Here is a 5,166-nt window from a genome sequence, read left to right on the forward strand (position 1 = left end):
CAACTGAGGGTACGTTCTTAACTTATTATTATGTTATATATGCTAAAATGTATCAATAACAACTGAACATTTCGATTTTCATTGATTTATACCTTTGAGTTATGTTATAAAAAATTAGCTACTGTTTAATTTTTCTATATAAGTAGTGAATCACATTTATTTATACCTTTCAGTACCTACGACTCTACCGCCGACAACGTCAGTGACAACTGAGGGTACGTTATTAAATTATAAATGTGCTTATATTATGCTAAAACTTATCAATTGTTTTGATAACATTATTATATTGCTATGAAATGTGTTATAATACATGAGCTACTGTTTAATAATTTCATATGCATTAAATTCTATTATTTATACTTCTTAGCACCTACAACACTAGCGCCCACTACATCAGTGACAACTGAAGGTACGTTCTTAACTTAATATTATGTTATATATGATAAAACGTTTCAATAACAACTAACAAATTTCGATTTTCATTGATTTATACCTTTGAGTTATGTTATAAGAAATTAGCTACTGTTTGATTTTTCTATAAGCAGTGAATTACATTAATTTATACCTTTCAGCACCTACGACTATACCGCCGACAACGTCAGCGACAACTGAGGGTACGTCATTAATTTATGAATATGCTTATATTATACTAAAAATTATTAATAATAACTAAATGTTTTTGAACGTCATTGTTATATTCTTTGAAATATTTTACAATAAATTAGTTACTGATTTTTAAGTTACATTCATACTAAGTAATTTCTTTTTATATTCTCAGTACCTACAACACTACAGCCGACAACGTCAGTGACAACTGAGGGTACGTACTTAATATTGTATATGCTTAAAGTTATTAATAATAATTAAATATTTTGATTACATTATTATATTGCTATGAAATGTGTTATATTACATGAGCTACTGTTTAATAATTTCTTATGCATTAAATCCCATTACTTACACTTCTCAGAACCTACAACACTAGCGCCCTCTACATCAGTGACAACTGAAGGTACGCTCTGAGGGTACGTTCTTAACTTATTATTATGTTATATATGCTAAACGTTATCAATAACAACTAATAATTTCGATTTTCATTGATTTACGCCTTTGAGTTATGTCATAAGAAATTAGCTGCTGTTTAAATGTTCCATAAGCAGTGAATTACATTGTTTATACCTTTCAGTACCTACCACACTACCGCCGACAACGTCAGTGACAACTGAGGGTACGTTATTCAATCATGACTTTAAATACACTTAAAAAACTACCTTGAGTAAACAAACCAATATCAGGTCCGCTGATTCTGCGATTCATGATTTTTGTGAGTTTAATAAATCATCCAATAACTTATTATGACGGGAATGTGTATAGTAGCCATTGTTCTAATCTGTGAGAAAACGTTGAACTCTGCTCTCGCAGTAGGCAAGGTAGGACCAGCGATGAATTAATTCTCGGCAAGATCGAGAAATAATAGCGATAAGAATGTATTTATTGCTGTGTGATTCCGAATGTCTTTCAGCGCTGTACAGCAATCGTCAAAACGCAGCGTTTTTGCTAACAGGTTTCTACGCGGTATCCACAGTGTGTTGATTGTTAGTACTTCGAGCCGTAATTAGCCCGCCAGGTGGAAATGGTGATATCAGGGCTGATGACAAACTAGGCCCAAGGAACGCTAATAAGTGCATGGAACTTGTTTAAATAGCTACGGTAGAATGTCTAGCCTACAGAAACCTACCCCTAGGAAATTAGCAACATTAATACAGAAATAATTTCGTTTAATTACAGTGAGATAAACAGGTTCATACTTCTTTCGATCGTTCAACCACATCTAACGTTGGCGTCGGAAGCAAGTGGAAGGGGACGAACCAATTTCATAGGATCGCATGGGGCCTCAGCACACTGCGACAGGCGGTGGTTCAAGGGCAAATCCCTTTAATCTCCCAGCATTCTAGGAATTCAGAATTTCCTTATAATCACCAAATGTTAAATACTTTTATGTTTGTCGTGTTTTTTAGGCAAAAGTTACCAAAAAGTTCTAGACTGTTGATATTATTTTGATACATTTCATTTTTAGTTCGATACATACAAAATTGGAGGCGAGGGTGTCTGTTGTTGAGGGAAACATTTTTTGATAAACAATTCACAGGTCTTTTTGAAGTTTTATGGAGTTCAAACATCAAATAGGAGAGGGACAGGACTAAAATTATTTATTGCTACACCCTATCACCGACAGCTTTCCGTGATGCTGATTGGTCGGCCGAATCGGATTGCACTGAAAACACTAGCGACAGTGTAGCAATTTTAAGGAAACCGGGCTTAACTTTTACCTGCTAAATAAATAGTCCCGGCAAATTAAGTATACCTCCGATTAAAACTAACTGTAGTTAGACCTAACTGATGTTATTTACCCTTACTTCGTCCAATACAGGACAGTATTCGTACACAACGGTGATGATCTCCGGGCCTCCACTAATGTTGGGCACACTTCGCTGACGGTCGGCAGGGGCGGATCCAATAGGGGGAACGGGGCACGTGCCCCCCACCTGTTCTGCTACTAAATTTTAAAATTTTCAATGCAAATCAACGTTATGTGCTACTCACTTACCTATTCTGAAACTGTTGTGCCACCCTGTTTGGAAAATTCTAAAGCGATTCCATAAAGACCGCAATGCGACGGAACGCACACACGGGTGGCGCTCACACCACCGGTAATCAGCAGACTGCCTTGTGTTGTAGCAACCAGTGGAGCTACCAACACTGTTTTTTTATTAGCTCACAACCACGGCATACACAAAACATTTGAAAACGATGAGAATGTTGTGGTTATGTTCAGAAAAATAACGGTAACACAAACATATATTCAGATATTACGGTATAAAAGTATTTATGTTCTACATAAACGTTATGAACACTAAACTGCAACGTAATTTTAATGTTATTATAACATAATCTTAATAATAATTAACTGGGAACACCATACACTCAGACTACTGTTGTTTTCCAGTGACACTGTGTTCCTATGGCGTTAAAACTATTTCAATGTACAGAAGTATTCATTAATGAATAATGCGTTAATATTTTGCAGTTTTCTATTACCGTGCGTGAGTAAGTAAAGCAATATTGCGTATCTGAATAGGCTATTTGAATTCTTTGCTAATACCTACAACTATGTAGGCCTATAATTAATAGGGTTCCTAGTTTATAATAGAGTTCCTTGTCTATAACAGAGCGCAGTGTTATAAATTCAGAGCCGTAGATAGAGAGAGTTTGGACAACTCTGTTTCACGGGATTCGATAAACGCGCGTGTGATTGGGTGGATCGCAATCACATGACTTACACCGGCCATGTTGTCACCAAAACAAAACATTAAAGCTATTCGCGCGCATGCGCCTGGGCTGTTTGGTAACGACATGGCGTCCATGCGCCAAGTTGGCCAAACTCTCTCTATCTACGGCTCTGTATAAATTCAGAGCCATAAATATAAAGAGTTGCGACATTCCACTCCTTTAAAGAATGCTTGCCATCGAGGGGCTCTCTCGGTCTATCGGCGAGGATTAAAGAACTGCTTAAAAATAGTAAATTATTACAGTATTATTTTATACAATAATATGAAATTGGATATAAAGTAGTGAAATCATAAAAAAAATCTATAAATAGTTTCATGAAATTCGACTGCTAAAAAGATTAAATGAAATTAAACTATACAGGAGGCCGCTAACTGTATTATACAATATTATACACAGGAACGCACATCACGTTAGAAACAGAACGCGCATCGCGTATGACACAAAATGGCTTCTAAATTCTCAATGTCGCAACTCTTTCTATCCAGAGCCGTAGATAGGTAATCTCTATCTACGGCTCTGTTTCTATCTCTGTTGTAGCGCCATCAGTGTTTGCTCTAACTTTAAAAGTTCGGTATACGCGTAATTTATAGAGGGCGATCTACACATTTCGTTTTAAATCAGACACATAAAATAAAAAGATTAAATGAGAACTTCACAACATAATTAATGTCGAAATATTCAATCCCGACACGATGGCGTGCATTTCAATACTTAGAGTATGTATTATAATAGGACTATCTTATCTGAAGTTGATCAGTGGACCTTTCGGTTTTATTACCCTTAGATTTTAATTTGATTTACTAGTAGGCCTGATACTTTTAGTTAGATCTTGGGCAGGTCATTGCTAGCTACTCCAACTTTTGAAAACTTAAAAAGTTTGGCACGCATCATTGATAGAGGGCGATCTGGACATTTTGTTATAAATCAGACGCATTAAATCGTGTCTTGTACTCTATGAGGCACAGCGTTCTTCTTCACAGGCAATGCTACCAATAGTAGCATTTGGTCTAAGTATTTATTTTCGTGTTTATTTATTTTGCTTTTTTTTTTTCTCGGAGTAGAAATTATAGGGTATTAATTTCCATGGGGTGGAGAGGGGAATGGTTGTATGGCGTTACACATCTAGTAAGGTCATTTGGTCACTAGCAGTAGCTTCCCCAACTTACTATACAACAGGGGCAGATGCCATAAAACTATTGATAATACAATAGCAAGTGTTTACATACCGGTACCTCAACATGCTGACCTAGGCCTAACTAGGTTTTATAATCGGATTTCAAAAAAAGCAATAATAAATTTCATGTTAGATGCCTACCATACTGGAGGTCCAGTGTATACATCTGGCTCGTGTGCACTTTAAAGAACCCATTGCATATTTCGGAAGAGTAGGGGTTACCCCGATGTGATGGTTCATTTCATCCCCTGTCGTTGTGGAATGATGTGAACTTGTAGCTACCGTACCACGAAGCACCTCTTTACGGCTGCTGGGTAGTCACGGACCACGCCCATACGCAATTCAGCACAATGGGGCTGCAAGTTATGGGTTTGCTGCAAGTTATGGGTTATTCTTCTCCTACCTTTATAATAACTAACGGGAAACAACATATAGAACATCTTAACTCATTCGTGGTTGTGTATCATCGAGAATATTTATTTTCTCTTGTGTGTTGTGTCGGTCGAGTACCATTTTTATTACATAAAATCACTATAAATGATGTAGTAAATCTCATCTTTTTGGGAAATATTACATGACAGGTTATTAATTATGTATTCGTCATGTTTTTTCATTAAAGATAATGTTATTGGTTAGTGTAC

The sequence above is a fragment of the Anneissia japonica genome, unplaced genomic scaffold, assembly GCF_011630105.1.
Source record: "Anneissia japonica isolate Jap-2015-1 unplaced genomic scaffold, ASM1163010v1 scaffold426_len1935630_cov189, whole genome shotgun sequence".
Taxonomy (NCBI): domain Eukaryota; kingdom Metazoa; phylum Echinodermata; class Crinoidea; order Comatulida; family Comatulidae; genus Anneissia; species Anneissia japonica.